We start from the raw sequence: 9895 nt of genomic DNA on the forward strand, positions 1-9895 counted from the left end.
GCTTTGCTTTCCCGCCCTGCCCCTTGGCTCTTTTCTAGCCTGTGGTACCTGCCCAGGTATCAAAAAGGATTTGCAAAGGGCTGCTGTGGTTAAAAAGCATCTTGGCCTCGGCCTGCGTTCTCTATTGACAGGTTGGGCTGGGGGGGTCAGTGCTTGGTACTCATGGTACGGAGTTTGGGCTGGGGCATCCCTGAAAGATGGCTTTCCAACCCCCACTTAAAGATCTCCCGTGAGGGCATATCCAACTTAGGTCTTTGGTTCCAGCACTGAAAGTCTTCTCGTTATTCAGAAGTTTCTCCTCATGTGCATTTCAAATCTTCCCTCCTGGAACTGAAATGCAGTAGATCTAATATTTCCGCCTGAATGCAAGAAGAGCCCTGCTGAATCAGACCAAAGGCCTATCAGGTTCAGCACTCTGTTCCCACAGTAGCTGACCAGCTGCATCTAGGAAGCAGGATGACTGGAGCAGCAAAGAACCGGGCTCTGCCCTTTTCCAAGGGGGGGGCAGCCCTTTGGGTAGCTGAAGGGTGCAATCGCAAGTCCCTTTGGTCTTTTCCTTCCAGGCCAAGCAGCCGAGTCCCTTTACCATCCCTCTCAGCTTTCTCACTGGTTGCCACCTGCCCATACCAGCAAAGCAGTTCAGGAGGCCGCGCTGTGTAGATTTGCATGCAGACAGTTTCGAGAGATGTCTGTTATTCCCACTTCCTACGGTGTTTCTCAAAATAAGCCACTCTGATTCCCATAGCCTTGCAATAGGTTGGGTTGACAGAAAGAGCCCTGCTCCAGGGGAATCCTGTGAGCATAGTGGCTGCGTAGGAATGGAAAAGCAGGCCCCACCCTTGCTCAGAAGCAGCATTTCCTAGCATTCTTGGCTCAGATGTTATTGTGGAAGAGCAGACTCCCCCCCCCCCCCGATTAGTATATTTTTGCCATCGTTCTCATGGTCCCATTGGATGCAAACCCAAAAGCCATATATTACACCTCACCTATTTTCTGTCTCCAATTAATGTGGCTTTTAAGTCTGGGATGCACAATTTGCTCTTCGGGGACAGCCAAGGTGCTTCTGTTGTGAGGGAAAACATTGCAAAAAGAGATCTATTTTTTTATCTGCCTTCACAGAGGAAAGAACTGAACAATTGCTGAATGGACCACTGGGGTTGTTTGCGGTGTCGGCTTCTCATTTTCGGATTTTCTTTTCTATTTTCATTCTTTCCCCAAGGAGACTCCAATGGGGTTGAATTGCTCCTGAATGTATTTTGTAAGGAACATCAGCAAAGTTCATTTGTTTCAGTTTTTGGTTCAGGGTGCAAGTCTTGTGGTCCATTCCAGTTGCGTTGGTGCGCCGCCGCCCCCCTGCAAGGAACCTTCCCTTCTTGCAGGACTCCTCTTGACCAGGGAAAGGGCCACCATTAGCCGAATGGATCCATAGGCACCAACCCTTGGTTTAACCAGGACATTTTTGGTTGGTTGATTAATTGGGTTCTTGGAGACCAAGTCGCCTTCATCAAAGTGGTCTGATTTCCCTCTCTCCCTTCATTCGTGGGGTGGCCCCAAAGCAGCCGGACTCTTGTCTGAATAATCCTCAGGTCAAATGCCGCCCATTAAACCAACATTTTGTTAATATTTCTACCGTGTAGTTTGGTGTTTTTTTGTGGTTGCTGTTCAACTTTTCTGCCATATTTTGTGGCACTGATGATTGGGGCGGGGAGGGGGGACATGCACAGCAGAGACTTTCCTGGGGAGTGGACCCTCACACAACCTGTGCTGCTTAAGATAGATTTGCACACAGGAGTTGTGTTGGTGTGTTTGTTGTACCAAGAAAAGACCTCCGATACAACCTTGCCCTGATTGGTCCTCCACTCCTGGAGCGGTGGACTCTGAACTGGAGAACCGGGTTTGATTCCCCACTCCTCCACATGAGCGGCGGAGGCTAATCTGGTGAACTGGGTTGGTTTCCCCACTCCAACCCATGAAGCCAGCTGGGTGACCTTGTGCTAGTCACAGCTCCCTTAGAGCTCTCTCAGCCCCACCTACCTCACAGGGTGTTTGTTGTGGGGAGGGGAAGGAGATTGTAAGCCGGTTTGATTCTTCCTTAAGTGGTAGAGAAAGTCGGCATATAAAAACCAACTCTTCTTCCTGGGTGTGGAAGTTGGTACCACATAAAACGGGTGCTAAACGAAGCGGTTCAAACCTTTCCTTCTGGCTGTTGACCTTCCTGCTTCTTTTTTCATCTTAAAAATCCTTTTCCATGGAGGCATTTGTCTGCCTGCAACAGACTCCCCTATCCTTGAACCACTTGTCTTTCCCTTGTGTAAAGAAACAATTATCTGCCTCAGGGAATCCGCATCAGAGACCTCCTGGTGCATTTCAAATCTTCCCTCCTGGAACTGAAACCCAGTAGATCTAATCTTTCCATCTGAATGCAAGAAGAGCCCTGCTGGATCAGACACTCGACTTGGCCCCACGTGTGCGGCTTTACACCCATCAGCCATCTGGTTTGCCACTTGTAGGACTTGGGATGCTGATGGTAGGGATGACACTGAATTAATATGTGAACGAGGCCAGCAAGGAAGTGACGAAGGGCCAGGTGTCCATGTGCGATGGAGCGCATGCCCCTACTACTGCATTGGCAATGTTCACATCCGCAGAAGAGTGAATTCCTGGCTAGGAGACACAGCTGAAGGAGACCCTTCCCTGACTAACATGGACATGATCCTCTGTGCAAGAGGAAAAAGCATGGCACCTCCTGCAGACGAAGAGGAGAGCTGCGGTAATGATGCCCCCCTGAATCTCTGCATAGGTACACCCCACACATGTTGTTTCTGGTCATTTGAACCAGGGTTGGTATCAGCATGCCCTAAGGTGGGCCCAGGGCTTCTGGCAGGCCCGTCTGCCACCGAGCCCTTGCCCACGTGCCTGCCCTGCCACCTGCCAATGTGCCCTTCCCCTACCTGCTTGGTGCTCCATCGCCCATGCTTGTTGCCACATGCACTGCCCAGCATCATTGGGGAGGGGCATGCGGGGGGTATGGAGGGATGTTGCCCGGTGCCAGTGGAGAAAGGACACTTGGGAGAGCTCCTGGGAAGAAGAAGGACACTTAGGCAGGCAGATAGGCCAGCGTGGTGTAGTGGTTAAGAGCAGTGGTTTTGGAGCGGTGAACTCTGATGTGGAGAACCGGGTTTGATTCCTCTCTCCTCCACATGAGCGGCAGAGGCTCGTCTGGTGAACTGGATTTGTTTCCCCACTCCTACACACGAAGCCAGCTGGGCGACCTTGGGCTAGTCACAGCTCTCTCAGCCCCACCTACCCTACAGGGTGTCTGTTGTGGGGAGGAGAAGGGAAGGGGATTGTAAGCTGATTTGATTCTCCTTAAAAGATAGAGAAAATTGGGTATAAAAATCAACCTTCTTCTTCTATGCAGAGGAAAGGCTCTAGGCACTCTCTGCCCAGGGCTCTCCAAAACCTTGGACAGGCAGTGATTTGAACACAGTGCAAAGACACAATCCTATGAATGTCTGTGTGGGAGTAAATTCCTCTGAAACGAGAGGGAAGGCATACATCTGGGGAAGTTTCCATAGGATCCAACTGTAACCTTTAAAAATAACTTCTTCCAGAGGCGGTTTCGGTCCCTGGGAGGCCTGCTCTGATTTGCACGAATGAGTTCACTCACACAGCACCGGGGGTGTCGAGAGGCAGAAACAGACTTTCCGGAGCCTCCAGGGAAAGGCAGCGCCGGCCCAAACCCATCTTGTAATTGTGGCGAACGGAGGGAGTCAACAGGGCTGTGGGTTTCTGGAGAAACGCTCCAGTGTCAAAGCGGTTTATTTAAACAAACACAGGCCTTGGGGGGGGGGGGCTCGGTCACGCTGTCTAGACGGCGCTCCGTGGTAGAGCCCCACTGCTGTATCAGGGTTTAAAGGGGGGTTCCATGGGGGGGTTCCCCCCCCAGCCTCCCCCTGAAGACCCGAGACCTTTGTAGGCTGCCAGCCCCACCACAAGGAAGAAGACGCAACCTCGACAACGTCAAGACGCTTCTGCCAAAAAACGGTCAGGCTTTATACTGTAGCAGAAGAGGGTGCGGGATGGAATTTGGAGCTGGAAAGGGCAGAGCCACAGGAAAGGAGGCGGACACAAGCCAAACTTTCTGACCGTCTGAAAATAAATTTTCATCCCCACGGCAGCGAATCCTGACGCCCCATCTGGGTAACTGTCAACATTCACCAATTTGCTTCTGAGGTTTTGGACGTCCCCCAAATTCGTGGGGAGAGGAGTGGTTTTGACATCCATGCACAAACACCTCGGTCCACCAGCCGTCAGGCGTCCTCGGTAACACAGACCTCACTTGATATTCCGAGCAGTGAAAACAGACCGTCTGGGCTATCTTTCATAGGCGAATGTGCTGAATTCCAGATAAGGCCCCTAGAAACAATCAAGACAACGGAGAAGAGGAAAGCTTGGAGATTGCAGATCTAAACAACTGCAGTGAGTCTGCAAAATGGCTTCCATCCTGCCTTTCTGAGGAAATTGGCCTTCTGATTAGAAAGGGAAGCGGATGGCCGAGAGACAGCGGGCCCAGGATGGCGCAGCCAGCAGCCATCCCTGTAGCCCCCCGCCCCGCCCTGCTTTTGGAGTACCCTCCATTGTAAGATGTGCTCAAGAGGAGTTCAGTCTGATCTGCTGCACCTCAGCACAGTCCAGCCTGGAGAAGAGGAGGTTGAGGGGGGACATGATTGCCAGCGTGGTGTAGTGGTTAAGAGTGGTGGAGTCTGATCTGGAGAGCCAGGTTTGATTCCCCACTCCTCCACATGAGCGGCGGACGCTAATCTGGTGAACTGGATTTGTTTCCCCGCTCCTACACATGAAGCCGGCTGGGGGACCTGGGGCTAGTCACAGCTCTCTCAGCCCCACCTCCCTCACAGGGCGTCTGTTGTGGGGAGGGGAAGGGAAGGTGGTTGTAAGCTGGTTTGAGTCTCCCTTAAGTGGTAGAGAAAGTTGGCATATAAAAACCAACTCTTCTTCTTCAGCTGCTGAGCAGGCCTCCTCCAGACCTCCTCCAGAGACACGTGTCTGCCTGGCCTGGCTTTTGCAGCTGGTTCTTTCACACACCCCTCCGCCACCTCTTCTCTCCCTTGCCCCTAGGGCATGCTGTAAGAACTAGAGCGAGCTCAGTGGCTTGGACCCTGTGCCTTGCTTCTGTCTGGCTGTACTGTTGACGTTGTGGAGGCTGCCCTCTGCCATGGAACATGTTCGACTGGAGCTGGGCACTTCTGCTCTCGTGTGACCAGCGTCTTCCAAGGAATCAGAATGAGCCCAGCACCAGAAGAACATGCTCCAGAGCAAAGGACCACTGCTGCATGCTTCAAGGGATGGGAGCCAAGTGTCTTTAGCAACATCCAGGCGGGATCTGAAGATCTCCTGGAATGACAATTGATCTCCAGGAGACAGTCATCAGTTCTCCTAGAGAAAATGGCTGCTTTGGAGGATGGACTCTAGGGCGTTATTCTCTGCTGAGGTCCCTCTCCTCCCCCAAACCCTCCCAAGGCTCTGTCCCCAGAGTCTCCAGGCATTTCCCAATCTGGAGTTGGCAAATCTAATGATATACCCTCCCAGGGTGCCAGTTGAATAAAGATGGACCTGGTTGTGGTCTCCACACCCATCACAATAACACGCAGAGAAGCAACTTCCACGTGGTTGTACGAGGAGGCGCCTGAGAGAGACGGGCCGAGCCTCCTGCACAGGCCGCATAGGCTTGGATGTATAGAGGTTCGTTATTCATTTGTCCCAAGTTTTTTTGTCCTGCATTCAAAAAAATGAACGCATGGTGAAGGCAGCGGTGAGGAGAGAGCCTGCTGGGGGGGGGGGCGAAGAAGGGGCACCGGGCCAAAATGCAAAGCTGGGCTGCAGGCTGGGGGGCCAGGTGGCCGCTGGCTGTGGGTAGGTGAGCCCAGGCTCAGAGGCAGGGGTGGCAGGGGTGGTTGCAGGTGCTGCGGCTCCCCATGAAAAGTAGCCTCTCGCTTGGGATAACTCCTCTCAGCTCGGATATATCATTCCAGATATATCATTCCACATCATGTGGACAGACCTTTGCAGGGAAGAACCTAGGCACAGAGAGAGGAAGGGGAAATAGGCATGAATTGGCACCCCCCTGGAACAGGCTGGGAGGAAAGACGCTTCCGCCAGAAGGAGGGGGAGTCGACCCGTGCACTGAAATGCACAGCAAGCCCTTGCGATTTCAGCGAATCTTTGTTTTAAATTGGGACAAAACTGGATTAGGAAAACCAGGTAAAGTTTTGCAACACGAGTGGGTTGGTCCCGCAAGAGGGAGATACCATGCGTGTTGACTCATTAAGATTTGCTACATTCGTGGGAGAATCGCAGGACCAAACAGCCATGCATTTTCGACCACGGTATCTCCCTGTGTTTGTCAGCAAGATGAACAGTGGCAGAGCAAAGCTTTGTTCTCTGCGCACCACCTCCCCTTAGACACATCCATGTGGAAATTGCTTCTCCGTGGCATTGCCCCTCTGGGGGGGGAAAGATGCGTTCACGTTTATTGCTTTAATTATTCCTGATTTTATGTAATTGGTTTTATCTTGTTTGGTGAAATGCCTCAGGGACCAGATGTAGTCTGCAGGTGGTCTAATGTATTGGTTTCTTTGTAAGATTTATACTCCAACCTTCATTTCAAAGCATTCAGGGCTAAAAAGGAAGGCAAATGTGCTTCGCAGACAAAGTTCCATTTGTTATAGCAGACTAACCATGACAACAAAGGCTCCTCAAACAAACTCGTTGGATGCACAATTTAACCTGGAATATATGAACGCCCACAAGAGTGGCGACATCACCTTCATGTGTCTCTGCTTCTCTATTGAAATCTCTCAATGTCTGAAATGGTACAAAACCTTTGGACTTGGGGGGACCCCATTATTATTATTTTATTTTGTTACACCAATCATTTTCCTTTACAAAGTTTGGATACAATATTGGCCTTTCAATAACATATCAGAAAACTCCTGCCTCACCCGGTAAATTCTACATAAGAACATAAGAAAGGCCCTGCTGGATCAGACCCAGGTCCATCAAGTCCAGCAGTCTGTTCACACAGTGGCCAGCCAGGAGCCTCAAGGAAGCCCACAAACAAGATGAGTGCAGCAGCACCATCCTGCCAATATCAGAGCAGCATGCCTATTACCCCTTTCACAGCAGCCTGGGTGGTGGTGGTGGTGGTGGAGGAGGAGGAGGAGGAGGAGGAGGAGGAGGAGAAGGAAGAGGAAGAGGAAGAGGAAGAGGAAGAGGAAGAGGAAGAGGAAGAAGAGGAGGAGGAGGAAGAGGAGGAGGAGGAGGAGGAGGAGGAGGAGGAGTTGGTTTTTATATACCAAGTTTCTCTACCACATAAGGAAGAATCACTCCTGGGTTCAAGAAGAAGAGTTGTTTTTTATCTGCTGACTTTCTCTACCACTTGAAGAACAATCAGACCAGCTTACAATCACCTTCACTTCCCCTCTCCACAACAGACATCCTGTGAGGTAGGTGGGGCTGAGAGAGCTGTGACTAGCCCAAGGTCACCCAGCTGACTTCATGGGTAGGAGTGGGGAAACCAACCCAGTTCACCAGATTAGCCTCCGCCGCTCATGTGGAGGAGTGGGGAATCAAACCCGGTACTCCAGAGTCCACTGCTCCAAACCACCACTCTTAACCATACCACCATGCTGGCTCTCAAGCTGAGCTAAGCCTGCTAGCCCCCCCCCACCGGGGGCCCTTGGGTCAGCTGGCACCAGGCCTGGGTTCACATCCCAGTCCAGCTAGGAATCCTCCAGGGCAGAAGGGACCCTCCTGCCACCTCCCCCCTCACCCTTTATCTCTCCGGCTCCCCATAGCTTTCTTTCCCTCCCTCGTGCGCTGGCCGTGGTGCTGAATGCTGAACGAGGCTCCCCCCCCCCCCCGCCCATCTGGGGTCTCCCAGACGGTCCCTCCTTGGGCTGAGCCGGCCAGCCGCATCTGCAGTCTCTTCCTGGGCTGGAGGGGGAGGCCCAGGCCGGCCACGTCTCTTCTGCTCCTCCAGGCCTGCCGTTTGGGTGTTCCGGCGGTGACCTTCCTCCTGCCTTTATTCAGTATTTATGGAGTAAAGGGAGTTCATAATAGAAACGCCGGGTGAAATATTAGCAAGGTGGCAAAATGTAATTTCGAGAGCTATTAAGGGAGAAACAGAAGGGGCTTTGGTGTGTGCTAGACACGGGGAGAGGAAAAGCGCTCACTCAGGGGCTGTTCCCAACCCAACCGGGGAGAGGAAGGAGGTGGGGGGAGAAAGCAATCCTGTTTTCTTCGCTACCTCACAGCCGGCGGATTCTAAACTGCAGGGGGAGAGAGACGACGCCAATTCCAAATGGAATTTTTCATGCCCCCTAAATTTGCTACAGGTCTCCCTGAAGTTTGCTTGTAAGGGCCACGGCCTCTCTGCTCTGCCACCCACTCCTCTCCTTCCCTCAGATCCCTTTCAGAGAGCCAGCGTGGCGTAGTGGTTAGGAGTGGTGGACTCTAATCTGGAGAACCGGGTTTGATTCCCCACGCCTCCACATGAAGCCTGCTGGGTGACCTTGGGCTAGTCACAGCTCTCTTAGAGCTCTCTCAGCCCCACCTACCTCATAAGGTGTCTGTTGTGGGGAGAGGAAGGAGATTGTAAACTGGTTTGATTCTCATTAAAAAGGTAGAGAAAGTTGGTGTATAAAAACCAACTCTTCTTCTTCCTCCTCCTCCTCCTCCTCCTCCTCCAGTGGGCTCTGCAGCCACCTCTTCATCCCATTCAAGGCTTTGGTGTAGCTCATCCGCTGTGGTTTCACTCAGGGAATTCTCTCCACTCTTCTGCTTGAGCACCAGAGGCCATGTTTCCACAGGGAAGCGCTGGGGCCCTCCAATGTTTGTTTGTGTGTTTGTTGCCATTTCTATCCTGCCTTTCCAGATGAGGCCAGGCTCAGGGAGGCTAATAGCAAGTTCCAACCATATTAAAATCACACTACATGTGATTTATAATTAAACCCTTCAATTTCTGATAAAATACCAATGGAGCCCGTAAGCCTAATGCGGCAAGATGCGGCAAGTTAGGAATAGAAGAGACTCTTCCCTGCAGGATAAGGCCAAGAGTTTGTCTACATCCTTGAACAAGGGAGAGGAACTGTTGGGGGACACCTTGCCAGCTGCACAGTATCTCAGCTGTGCTTCTGTCTCCTTCTTCTCTGCAGGTCTAAAGGGCTGGGCTTGGCCAGAGGCACGAGGCCATGAGCATAAGCTAAAGGGCTCACAGCTCACAGCCTGCGGGTTTGTGATAGCTGGTCTACTGGAGTGGGGTCTGCAGGGACGTTTCCCCATGGTCACCCCCGCCAACTGCTTTGGGGCTTCCTTTTGATTGTGCACTCCTTTCCCACCCACCAGCAGTGGCCTCACTCTCCCGGCGTGTTTTGCCCGTGTTTTCCAGATGCTGCTTTATCCAGAATCTGGGAGATGTAGGCAAAACGCACGGGGAGAGGGAGGCAACCTCTGATGGGCAGGCAAGGCGTGCATAATCAAAAGGAAGCCCCAAAGCAGTAGGCAGGGGTGACCACGGGGAAGCATCCCTGCATAAAAGGCCAGAGTTGGTGTTTCAGAAGGTAGCTGTGTTGGCCTGCAGTAGAACAGCTAAATTTGACTCCAGGAGCACCTTAAGAGACTGAGGAAGACTTTCAGGGTATCAGCTTCATCAGGTACCATACCTAACAAAGGGAGCGCTGACTCTTGAAAGTGTATACCTTATCGATCTCTAAGGTGCTCTCCTGGACTCTGATCTGCCTGTTAGTTGGTTGGTTTTTTTTTTAACTTAGGTCATTTATGAATGGGTACTTTCACTCACGTTCACCCGCTGTCT

This window comes from Euleptes europaea, chromosome 13, assembly GCF_029931775.1.
Source record: "Euleptes europaea isolate rEulEur1 chromosome 13, rEulEur1.hap1, whole genome shotgun sequence".
In the NCBI taxonomy this organism is placed as follows: domain Eukaryota; kingdom Metazoa; phylum Chordata; class Lepidosauria; order Squamata; family Sphaerodactylidae; genus Euleptes; species Euleptes europaea.